At 42.2% G+C, this 13,801-nt stretch overlaps 1 non-coding gene across 1 annotated transcript; it reads right to left on the reverse strand.

Moving 5' to 3' along the window:
* Positions 1-13,482: 13,482 nt before the first annotated feature.
* On the reverse strand, positions 13,483-13,557 carry trnaa-ugc (transfer RNA alanine (anticodon UGC)). The gene has a single exon. It is a non-coding gene; the product is annotated as a tRNA-Ala (tRNA).
* Between the last annotated feature and the right edge of the window lie 244 nt (positions 13,558-13,801).

Consider the following 13,801-nt stretch of genomic DNA (forward strand, 5'->3'; position numbering starts at 1 on the left):
ACAGTAATTGATAAGTCATGTTTGTAATTATTGTAAGCTAGTGCAGTAATTGATAAGTCATGTTTGTAATTATTGTAAGCTAATACAGTAAGTATTGCCTTCGTACGGTAGCTCATCGTGTTTTATCAGTCCTGACAGCTTCTTTCCTTGTTTAAATCCTCTTTCTCAAGCCAAGCTGAACCCTTATAAAAACAAAGAGCCGTCTGTATTCTCTGAAATGTCTGTAGCCATCACCCTCTCCCAGGTCTGCCCTAACCCGTGCCCATCAGTAAACTCAATAAGTACTGAGCACCAATATAGAACACTAAGCAGGTGGCAAGAGGCTAGGCTGAAAAGCCAGGGATAGACAGGAATGGAGGATAGACAGAGGAATGGAGGAGAGAGGGACGGATCAAATCAAAGCAAAGTTTATTTATCACGTGCGCCGAATACAACAGGTGTAGACCTTACAGTGAAATGCGTACTTATAGGCTCTAACCAACAGTGCAATTTTTAGTAAAATAAAAGGTATTAGGTGAACAATAGATAAGTAAAGAAATAAAAACAACAGTAAAAGACAGTGAAAAATAACAGTAGAGAGGCTATATACAGTAGACAGGCTATATACAGTAGAGAGGCTATATACAGTAGAGAGGCTATAGAAGTAGAGAGACTATATACAGTAGAGAGGCTATATACAGTAGACAGGCTATATACAGTAGAGAGACTATATACAGTAGAGAGGCTATATACAGTAGACAGGCTATATACAGTAGAGAGGCTATATACAGTAGAGAGGCTATAGAAGTAGAGAGACTATATACAGTAGAGAGGCTATATACAGTAGACAGGCTATATACAGTAGACAGGCTATATACAGTAGAGAGACTATATACAGTAGAGAGGCTATATACAGTAGAGAGGCTATAGAAGTAGAGAGACTATATACAGTAGAGAGGCTATATACAGTAGACAGGCTATATACAGTAGACAGGCTATATACAGTAGAGAGACTATATACAGTAGAGAGGCTATATCCAGTAGACAGGCTATATACAGTAGAGAGGCTATAGAAGTAGAGAGACTATATACAGTAGAGAGGCTATATACAGTAGACAGGCTATATACAGTAGACAGGCTATATACAGTAGAGAGGCTATATACAGTAGAGAGGCTATATACAGTAGACAGGCTATATACAGTAGACAGGCTATATACAGTAGAGAGGCTATATAGAGTAGAGAGGCTATATACAGTAGAGAGGCTATATACAGTAGAGAGACTATATACAGTAGAGAGGCTATATACAGTAGACAGGCTATATACAGTAGAGAGGCTATATACAGTAGAGAGACTATATACAGTAGAGAGGCTATATACAGTAGACAGGCTATATACAGTAGAGAGGCTATATACAGTAGAGAGGCCATATACAGTAGAGAGGCTATATACAGTAGAGGCTATATACATCAGGGAGTCCATATACAGTAGAGGCTTTTTACAGTAGAGGGGCTATATACAGCAGGGAGTCCATATACAGTAGAGAGGCTATATCCAGTAGAGGCTATATCCAGTAGAGAGGCTATATACAGTAGAGAGGCTATATACAGTAGAGAGGCTATATACAGCAGGGAGTCCATATACAGTAGAGAGGCCATATACACTAGAGAGGCTATATACAGTAGAGAGGCTATATACAGTAGAGAGGCTATATACAGTAGAGAGGCTATATACAGTAGACAGGCTATATACAGGAGAGGCTATATACAGTAGAGAGGCTATATACAGTAGAGAGGCCATATACAGTAGAGAGGCTATATACAGTAGAGGCTATATACATCAGGGAGTCCATATACAGTAGAGAGGCTTTTTACAGTAGAGGGGCTATATACAGCAGGGAGTCCATATACAGTAGAGAGGCTATATCCAGTAGAGGCTATATACAGTAGAGAGGCTATATACAGTAGAGAGGCTATATACAGCAGGGAGTCCATATACAGTAGAGGCCATATACACTAGAGGCTATATACAGTAGAGAGGCTATATACAGTAGAGGCTATATACAGTAGAGAGGCTATATACAGTAGAGAGGCTATATACAGCAGGGAGTCCATATACAGTAGAGGCTATATCCAGTAGAGAGGCTATATACAGTAGAGGCTATATCCAGTAGAGAGGCTATATACAGTAGAGAGGCTATATACAGTAGAGAGGACATATACACTAGAGGCTATATGCAGTAGAGAGGCTATATACAGTAGAGAGGCTATATAGAGTAGAGAGGCTATATACAGTAGCGAGGCCATATACACGAGAGGCTATATACAGTAGCAAGGCTATATACAGTATCGAGGCTATATACAGTACCGCGTCTATATACAGTAGAGAGGCTATATACAGTAGCGAGGCTATATACAGGGAGAGGCTATATACAGTAGAGAGGCCATATAGAGTAGAGGCTATAACAGTAGCGAGGCTATATACAGTAACGAGGCTATAACAGTAGCGAGGCTATATACAGTAACGAGGCTATAACAGTAGCGAGGCTATATACAGTAGAGAGGTATAACAGTAGCGAGGCTATATACAGTAGAAAGGCTACAACAGTAGCGAGGCTATATACAGTAGCGAGGCTTTAACAGTAGAGAGGCTATATACAGTAACGAGGCTATAACTGTAGCGAGGCTATATACAGTAGAGAGGTATAACAGTAGCGAGGCTATATACAGTAGAAAGGCTACAACAGTAGCGAGGCTATAACAGTAGAGAGGATATAACAGTAGCGAGGCTATATGTAATAGCGAGGCTGTAACAGTTGTGAGGCTATAACAGTAGCGAGGCTATATAGAGTAGAGAGGCTATAACAGTAGTGAGGCTATAACAGTAGCGAGGCTATAACAGTAGCGAGGCTATAACAGTAGCGAGGCTATAACAGTAGTGAGTCTATAACAGTAGCGAGGCTATATACAGCAGCGAGGCTATAACAGTAGCGAGGCTATAACAGTAGCGGGGCTATATACAGCAGCGGGGCTATATACAGCAGCGAGGCTATAACAGTAGCGGGGCTATATACAGTAGCGGGGCTATATACAGTAGCGGGGCTATAACAGTCGCGAGGCTATATACAGTAGCGAGGCTATATAGAGTAGTGAGGCTATATACAGTAGCGAGGCTATATAGAGTAGCGAGGCTATATACAGCAGCGAGGCTATAACAGTAGCGAGGCTATAACAGTAGCGAGGCTATAACAGTAGCGAGGCTATAACAGTAGCGAGGCTATATAGAGTAGCGAGACTATAACAGTAGCGAGGCTATATAGAGTAGCGAGGCTATAACAGTAGCGAGGCTATATAGAGTAGCGAGGCTATATACAGCAGCGAGGCTATAACAGTACCAAGGCTATATAGAGTAGCGAGCCTATAACAGTAGAGAGGCTATATACAGTTGCGAGGCTTTAACAGTAGCGAGGCTATAACAGTAGCGAGGCTATATACAGTAGCGAGGCTATAACAGTAGTGAGTCTATAAACAGTAGCGAGGCTATATACAGTAGCGAGGCTATAACAGTAGCGAGGCTATAACAGTAGCGGGGCTATATACAGTAGCGAGGCTATAACAATAGCGAGGCTATATACAGTAGCGAGGCTATAACAGTAGCGAGGCTATAACAGTAGCGAGGCTATATACAGTAGCGGGGCTATAACAATAGCGGGGCTATATACAGTAGCGAGGCTATAACAGTAGCGAGGCTATAACAGTAGCGAGGCTATATACAGTAGCGAGGCTATATACAGTAGCGAGGCTATATAGAGTAGCGAGGCTATATACAGCAGCGAGGCTATAACAGTAGCGAGGCTATATACAGTAGCGAGGCTATAACAGTAGCGAGACTATAACAGTAGCAAGGCTATATAGAGTAACGAGACTATAACAGTAGTGAGGCTATATACAGTTGCGAGGCTATAACAGTAGCGAGGCTATATACATTAGTGAGCTATATACAGTAGCAAGTCTATAACATTAGTGAGGCTATATACATTAGCGAGACTATATACAATAGCGAGGCTATATACAGTAGCGAGGCTATATACAGTAGCGAGGCTACAACATTAGTGAGGCTATATACAGTAGTGAGGCTATATACAGTAGTGAGGCTATATACTGTATCGAGTCTATATACATTAGCGAGGCTATATACAGGCACCGGTTAGTTGGGCTGATTGATTCAATATGTACATGTAGGTATGGTTAAGGTGACTATGCATATATGATAAACAGAGAGTAGCAGTAGCGTAAAAGTGTGGTTTACGGGTGGTGGGACACAATGCAGATAGTCCGGGAAGCCAATGTGCGGGGGCATCGGTTAGTCGGGCTAATTGAGGTAGTATGTACATGAATGTATAGTTAAAGTGACTATGCATATATGATAAACAGAGAGTAGCAGCAGTGTAAAAGAGGGGTTGGGGGGCACACAATGCAAATAGTCCGGGTAGCCATTTGATTACCTGTTCAGGAGTCTTATGGGTGGGGGTAAAAGCTGTTGAGAAGCCTTTTGGTCCTCAACTTGGCGCTCTGCTATCGCTTGACGTGCGTTAACAGAGAGAACAGTCTATGACTGGGGTGGCTGGGGTCTTTGACAATTTTTAGGGCCATCCTCTGACGCCGCCTGGTATAGAGGTCCTGGATGGCAGGCAGCTTAGCCCCAGTGATCTACTGGGCTGTATGCACTACCCTCTGTAGTGCCTTGTGGTCAGAGGCCGAGCAGTTGCCATACCAGGCAGTGATGCAACCAGTCCCGATGCTCTCGATGGTGCAGCTGTAAAACCTTTTGAGGATCTGAGGAGCCATGCCAAATCTTTTCAGTTTCCTGAGGTGGAATAGTCTTTGTCGTGCCCTCTTCACGACTGTCTTGGTGTGTTTGGACCATCCTAGTTTGTTGGTGATGTGGACACCAAGGAACTTGAAGTTCTCAACCTGCTCCGCTACAGCCCCGTCGATGAGAATGTAGTCCACAATCATCTCCTTGGTTACGTTGAGGGATAGGTTGTTATTCTGGCACCACCCAGCCAGGTCTCTGACCTCCTCCCTATAGGCTGTCTCGTCGTTGGTGATCAGGCCTACCACTGTTGTGTCTTCTACAAACTTAATGATGGTGTTGGAGTCGTGCCTGGCAACACGGTCATGGGTGAACAGGGAGTAGAGGAGGGGACTGAGCATGCACCCCTGAGGGGCTCCAGTGTTGAGGATCAGTGTGGCAGATGTGTTGCTACCTACCCTCACCACTTGGGGGCGGCCCGTCAGGAAGTCCAGGATCCAGTTGCAGAGGGAGGTGTTTATTCCCAGGATCCTTAACTTAGTGATGAGCTTTGAGGGTACTATGGTGTTGAACGCCGAGCTGTAGTCAATGAATAGCATTCTCACGTAGGTGTTCCTTTTGTCCAGGTGGGAAAGGGCAGTGTGGAGTGCAATAGAGATTGCATCATCTGTGGATCTGTTTGGGCGGAATGCAAATTGGAGTGGGTCTACGGTTTCTGGGATAATGGTGTTGGTGTGAGCCATTACCAGCCTTTCAAAGCACTTCATGGCTACGGACGTGAGTGCTACAGGTCTGTAGTCATTTAGGCAGGTTGCCTTGGTGTTCTTGGGCACAGGGACTATGGTGGTCTGCTTGGAGAGAAAAATACAGGGAGGGAGAAAGAGGGAGAGAGAGGGAGAGAGAGACAGACAGTCTCTAAAGTGGGCTTTAGCTTAACTTTACCATACTCTTCTCTCCTGTGACAGTCTCTCAGTGGTAAAATACAGTGAATAATTCAATGGTTAATTTAAGGCCGGACCAATATAAAGTAGGTATCATGTGGGGTACAGCATCTGATGCAGAGATCACTCTGGATTTGGGAAAAGGGTACAGTCATGGTGTGGGATTGTAGAAGTGGTGCTGTCAATACACTGACTGCTGGAGCGTTACGTTTATACAGGGGATCTCCTGGAAGATGACCTTTTGAAAGAACGTACAGTCTGAGAAAAAGTTGATTTTATGGGCTAAACAGATTGTTGGACACCTTCCTTCAATCTGACCAATATCTGTTACTGTATAGAATAGATCATATCTAGACTCCCGAGAGGCGCAGCGGTTTAAGGCACTGGATCTCAGTGCAAGAGGCGTCACTGCAGTCCCTGGTTCGAATCCAAGCTTCATCACATCCGGGTTTGAGTCCGATAGGGCGGTGCTCAATTGGCCCAGCGTCGTCCGGGTTTAGCCAGGGTAGGCCGTCATTGTAAATACTAATTTGTTCTTAACTGGTTTGCCTCGTTAAATAAAGTTTCAATTAAAAAAAGATCAAATGAAAATATATGTGTTATAGGTCAAAGTGCTGTAGCACGGCAATGTGTTGAAAAACCAATGATCTAGTTGAAACATACTGTCTTCCAGACAAGAAAAGGTAACTATGTAGACAGGGTTATAATGAATAAAGGTAACTATGTAGACAGGGTTATAATGAATAAAGGTAACTATGTAGACAGGGTTATAATGAATAAAGGTAACTATGTAGACAGGGTTATAATGAATAAAGGTAACTATGTAGACAGGGTTATAATGAATAAAGGTAACTATGTAGACAGGGTTATAATGAATAAAGGTAACTATGTAGACAGGGTTATAATGAATAAAGGTAACTATGTAGACAGGGTTATAATGAATAAAGGTAACTATGTAGACAGGGTTATAATGAATAAAGGTAACTATGTAGACAGGGTTATAATGAATAAAGGTCACTATGTAGACAGGGTTATAATGAATAAAGGTAATTATGTAGACAGGGTTATAATGAATAAAGGTCACTATGTAGACAGGGTTATAATGAATAAAGGTAACTATGTAGACAGGGTTATAATGAATAAAGGTAACTATGTAGACAGGGTTATAATGAATAAAGGTAACTATGTAGACAGGGTTATAATGAATAAAGGTAACTATGTAGACAGGGGTTATAATGAATAAAGGTCACTATGTAGACAGGGTTATAATGAATAAAGGTAATTATGTAGACAGGGTTATAATGAATAAAGGTAACTATGTAGACAGGGTTATAATGAATAAAGGTAACTATGTAGACAGTTGTGATAATGAATAAAGAGAGGTACAGTATGTAGACAGGGTTATAATGAATAAGGGTAATTATGTAGACAGTTGTGATGAATAAATTGAGCCCTCAGGCATGGTTGTGGGGTTCATTTGATTCAGCATACTGTCTTTTTATTTGAAGATAGTAAAGAACAAACTGGGCCACCATAACAATGAGGAAGGTGTAATGCCAGGGGTATGGTTTATCCAATATACTGTAGAACACTCCATATAGACATGCAGGCACACACCCACTGAGGGATGAAACTCACTACTCAGCCTGAAGTGTCCCCACTTGGGGATGAAACTCACTACTCAGCCTGAAGTGTCCCCACTAGGGGATGAAACTCACTACTCAGCCTGAAGTGTCCCCACTTGGGCATGAAACTCACTACTCAGCCTGAAGTGTCCCCACTTGGGGATAAAACTCACTACTCAGCCTGAAGTGTCCCCACTTGGGGATGAAACTCACTACTCAGCTTGAAGTGTCCCCACTTGGGGATGAAACTCACTACTCAGCCTGAAGTGTCCCCACTGGGGATGAAATTCACTACTCAGCCTGCTTGCTAACTGCTTGCTAACTATACACTGTACTGTATGATTGTAGCGTGTTTACTAACGCTTTAATTCTAGTAGCTACACTGCAGGTCAAAAGTTGAGTATGGTGTTCTAAAACTTTTGACCAGTAGTGTATGTTGACCTGACGTTAGCTAATATGGTGACAATAATCTAAACAGTGGGTAGCTGTTAGCGGTTATGATATGAAGGTTTGGCTTATTAAGGTTTTTACGCTTAGTCACAGATAGCTGATGTGTTGTGCACTAAAGTCCACAAGGGAAAAGGAGGAGGAGGAGAGTGCGTAGATGTGAGAAGGAACTATCCAATGATAAAAGGGATCATGATGTTTCTATGTGGCTGCTGTGGAAGTGAACTGTGTTTGGGTGTGATCAGGGGTGTATTCATTCCGCCGATTCTGTATTCACTCCGCCGAAAAACTATTCTTAAACGGAACAAAACAGGGATAAACATACCTGAATTTGTCCAATAGAAACTATAATTTTTCAATTATTGAATTAATGATTACACCCTAGATCAGTTAGATGCAGGCAAGATTGTGCAAGGTGTGATACAGGATTACAAGATTATGTTATATTTATGCACCAAATGGTTGTTTTATGAAATAGAGTAAGCTTCTTAGGACTCTCTCTCTCCCTTTCTGAGTTAACTGAGAGGAGTCTTTTTGAAGCTTTGGCTGGCAACTGTTAAAGAGATGGTTTCCACTCTCGCTTCTTGCAGTTAGTCTGGACACATGGTCAAGGGAAATGGGTTTTGCTAGAGATAGCTTGAGCTGACAATGGCTTGGTGATAAAAACCTAAAGTTGACATCTTCTAGACAAGATGTGGTGTCTGTGACCCGAGATAGAGATAGTCTGGAAGAGTTTAGAACAATGCCTCATTGTCTCATCTTCCTGGCATCTGGGAAACTAAACCGGGTTGGTGGTAAAACATAATCCTGTGTAGATAAACAAGGTGTCTTATGGGAGTTGGAACCAGTCTGACTTAGCATTTTTAAGTCCTATATTTTATCATTATCAGTTAGGTTCTCGGCCTAACAGTCAGGACTGTTGGGTCGATGGTTTCGTTATTTCAATAATTAATTGATATCGAATAAAGATGATTGTTTGAAGAAATGACAGTCTCTCTCACTTGAACAGAATATTACACCACAAAGGCAGTGTTAAAATGTCAAAGTCTGTCACCTCGATGACTCAAATCTGCTTCTCGACCTGAGCACCTACGGTTGAAGTCGGAAATTTACATACACTTTAGCCAAATACATTTAAACTCAGTTTTTCACAATTCCTGACATTTTTAATCCGAGTAAAAAGTTCCTGTCTTAGGTCAGTTAGGATCACCACTTTATTTTAAGAATGTGAAATGTCAGAATAATAGCAGAGAGAATTATTTATTTCAGCTTTTCATTCTTTCATCACATTCCCAGTGGGTCAGAGGTTTACATACACTCAATTAGTATTTGGTAGCATTGCCTTTAAATTGTTTAACTTGGGTCAAGCGTTTCGGGTAGCCTTCCACAAGCTTCCCACAATAAGTTCCTGACAGAGCTGGTGTAACTGAGTCAGGTTTGTAGGCCTCCTTGCTCGCACACGCTTTTTCAGTTCTGCCCACAAATTTTCTATGGGATTGAGGTCAAGGCTTTGTGATGACCACTCCAATACCTACCTATGCTTGGGGTCATTGTCCATTTGGAAGACCCATTTGCGACCAAGCTTTTACTTCCTGATGTCTTGAGATGTTGCTTCAATATATGCACATAATTTTCCTACCTCATGATGCCATCTATTTTGTGAAGTGCACTAGTCCCTCCTGCAGTAAAGCGCCCCCACAACATGATGCTGCTACCCCGTGCTTCGCGGTTGGAATGGTGGTCTTTGGCTTGCAAGCCTCCCCCTTTTTCCTCCAAACATAACGATGGTCATTATGGCCAAACAGTTATTTTTTTGTTTCATCAGACCAGAGGACATTTCTTCAAAAAGTACGATCTTTGTCCCCATGTGCAGTTGCAAACCATAGTCTGGCTTTTTTATGGCGGTTTTGGAGCAGATATAGGACTCGTTTTACTGTGGATATAGATACTTTTGTACCTGTTTCCTCCAGCATCTTCAAAAGGTCCTTTGCTGCTGTTCTGGGATTGATTTTCACTTTTCGCACCAAAGTACGTTCATCTCTAAGAGACAGAATGTGTCTCCTTCCTGAGCGGTATGACGGCTACGTGGTCCCATGGTGTTTATACTTGCGTACTATTGTTTGTACAGATGAACGTGGTACCTTCAGGCATTTGGAAGTTGCTCCCAAGGATGAACCAGACTTGTGGAGGTCTACAATTTATTTCTGAGATCTGGCTGATTTCTTTTGGTTTTCCCGTGACGTCAAGCAAAGAGGCACTGAGTTTGAAGGTAGGCCTTGAAATACATCCACAGGTACACCTCCAATTGACTCAAATGATGTCACTTGGCCTATCAGACATAATTTTCTGGAATTTTCCAAGCTGTTTAAAGGCACAGTCATCTTAGCATATGTAAGCTTTTGACCCACTGGAATTGTGATACAGTGAATTATAAGTGAAATAATCTGTCTGTAAACAATTGTTGGAAAAATGACTTGTGTCATGCACAAAGTAGATGTCCTAACCGACTTGCCAAAACTATAGTTTGTCAACAAGACATTTGTGGAGAGGTTGAAAAAAGAGTTTTAATGACTACAACCTAAGTGTATGTAAACGTCCGACTTCAACTGTACGTTGTAAACTTTCATTCATAGGCTAGATTTGATCAACCTCAAGATAGGTATAGGGAATATTCTAGTATGATGTAGTAGCCTAAACCTATTGATGTGTAGCTAGCTTTCTGTGGCCCAACTGGTAAGACGTTCCAGGAGGGCGGTCACATGTGTTTGCAAGGCAGAAGTACTGTCTAAGCAAGCAGTGTGACGTCCTTTACAAATGCACACAGACATCTGAGTTCCTCCCCGACGATTTCTAGAACGCAAACACATTCTACCCATTTTGATTAGTCCCTAAAAACGATGGTTTGGGCCAGAACTACACGTGAGTAAAGCAGTGTTTTAAAAATTAATTATCTGAATGGTTATAAATGATCCAATCGCTGATTACTTTGTTTGGTACAACACCCCTCATTTTGACATCACCACAAACGTCTTCAATGATGGCAGTCTCATTATGTAGTGAACATAGAACAGCGGAAGAATTCAGTTTGAGTCGTCAGGCAGTAAGTGTTGCCCCTCTCCCTGAGATCTACACATCCTCTCCCATTAAGGAAAGGGAGATGAATCTATACAGCATGAACCTGACAGGCATGTCCTCTGCCATTAAGGAAAGGGAGATTAATCTATACAGCATGAAACTGACAGGCATGTCCTCTCCCATTAAGGAAAGGGAGATTAATCTATACAGCATGAAACAGACAGGCATGTCCTCTCCCATTAAGTAAAGGGATATGAATCTATACAGCATGAACCTGACAGGCATGTCCTCTCCCATTAAGTAAAGGGATATGAATCTACAGAGCATGAAACTGACAGGCATGTCCTCTCCCATTAAGTAAAGGGATATGAATCTACAGAGCATGAAACTGACAGGCACGTCCTCTCCCATTAAGTAAAGGGATATGAATCTACAGAGCATGAAACTGACAGGCACGTCCTCTCCCATTAAGTAAAGGGATATGAATCTACAGAGCATGAAACTGACAGGCACGTCCTCTCCCATTAAGTAAAGGGATATGAATCTACAGAGCATGAAACTGACAGGCATGTCCTCTCCCATTAAGTAAAGGGATATGAATCTATAGAGCATGAAACTGACAGGCACGTCCTCTCCCATTAAGTAAAGGGATATGAATCTATAGAGCATGAAACTGACAGGCATGTCCTCTCCCATTAAGTAAAGGGATATGAATCTACAGAGCATGAAACTGACAGGCACGTCCTCTCCCATTAAGTAAAGGGATATGAATCTACAGAGCATGAAACTGACAGGCACGTCCTCTCCCATTAAGTAAAGGGATATGAATCTACAGAGCATGAAACTGACAGGCATGTCCTCTCCCATTAAGTAAAGGGATATGAATCTATAGAGCATGAAACTGACAGGCACGTCCTCTCCCATTAAGTAAAGGGATATGAATCTATAGAGCATGAAACTGACAGGCATGTCCTCTCCCATTAAGTAAAGGGATATGAATTTTATTTACATTTCCTGCGTTGCATCAGGGTGATCAAATTGAGATCCTACATCTGTATACAGTGCACCACTATTTTAGACCGGGTCAAAGCTAGTGCGCTGTCTAGGCTATAAATGTGTCGTTTGGGATGCAACCTTGAACATATATTGGTTTTGTTATGTGATTTACACACACCAACAATGACCCCATAGGCCTCTATTACACAGCTCCCCACCAACAATGACCCCATAGGCCTCTATTACACATCTCTCCACCAACCAAGGATGTGTCCCAAATGGCACCATATTCCCTATATAGTGCACTACCTTTAACCACCAGGGTCTAAAGTAGTGCACTACTTTGGGAATAGGGTGCCATTTGGGACACCCCCCAAATAAATGTTAATACCAAACGGGTAAACGGATACTAGAAGTACTGATTTACTAATCAATACTGAGTGTTTCTGTGTCAAAGGCTTTCATTAGAATGGCTCATAAATAATGACTTTAGAAAGAGAAGCCACCCAACAAAAAAACAATAACGTCCAATAGTGTTGCTGTGTTGTAAAGGGAGTCCCCTTACCCTCGTCTCATCAGCTGGCTCATCTAGTCCTGAGGATATGGAATAACACTAGACGTGAGTACATCCCAAATGGCACCCTATTACCTACTGTATATAGTGCACTACTATTGACCAGGGCCCATAAGGCTTTGGCCAAAAGTAGTGCACTACGTAGGGAATAGGATACAATTTGGGACTCCCTGCGCTTTCTGTCACAGGACGGAGAGTTGATCCCCTTAAGAAAGATAATGTATTGAGTTTCAGAGGAGAAGAAATGCAATTGGTTTTTTAATGGAATCTTTAAGTATTAAAATTGTATTTTCAGTAGATTGTAACCTGTCTACCGCTGTCTGAATATAGAAACAAGGAGACAGAGCAGTCTGTGGTGAAATGCTTCTGTACAATATGTTTTCTTGTTTTCAATATATTTTGTCAGCAATCAGTACCGTTATATCAGTACCATGATATCAATACCAGGATATCAGTACCATGATAACAGTACCAGATCTATAGTCTACATATTACATAGAGAAGAGACCAGATCTATAGTCTACATATTACATAGAGAAGAGACCAGATCTATAGTCTACATATTACATAGAGAAGAGACCAGATCTGTAGTCTACATATTACATAGAGAGACCAGATCTATAGTCTACATATTACATAGAGAAGAGACCAGATCTGTAGTCTACATATTACATAGAGAGTGAGACCAGATCTATAGTCTACATATTACATAGAGAGACCAGATCTATAGTCTACATATTACATAGAGAGAGACCAGATCTATAGTCTACATATATCAGGAATCAAGGTAAGACCCAGATGCAGACACGTTGAATTGACAATGGTTTAATATTCCAACAGGGGCAGGCAATAGACAGGTCAAGGCAGGCAGGGGTCAGTAAACCAGAGGTGGGGCAATGATACCCGAAGGCAGGCAAGCTCAGGGTAGGCAGAGGTCAACATTTTTACATTTTAGTCATTTAGCAGATGCTCTTATCCAGAGTGACTTACAGTAGTGAATGCATACATTTCATACATTTTTTCTCCGTACTGGTCCCCGTGGGAATCGAACCCACAACCCTGGCGTTGCAAACACCATGCTCTACCAACTGAGCCACACGGGACCAAGAGGCGGGGCAAAGGTACAGGTCGGCAGGCAGGCAGGCTCAGGGGCAGGCAGAGTGGTCAGGCAGGCGGGCTCAGAGTCGGAACAGGCAACGGTCAAAACCAGGAGGGTGAGAAAAAGAGAGACTGGGAAAAGCAGGAGCTGAGAACAAAAACATTGGTTGACCTGACAAACAAGACGAACTGGGAATGGACAAACAGAGAACACAGGTATAAATACACAGGGGATAATGGGGAAGAAGGGC

The sequence above is a fragment of the Salmo salar genome, unplaced genomic scaffold, assembly GCF_905237065.1.
Source record: "Salmo salar unplaced genomic scaffold, Ssal_v3.1, whole genome shotgun sequence".
NCBI classification, from domain to species: Eukaryota; Metazoa; Chordata; class Actinopteri; order Salmoniformes; family Salmonidae; genus Salmo; species Salmo salar.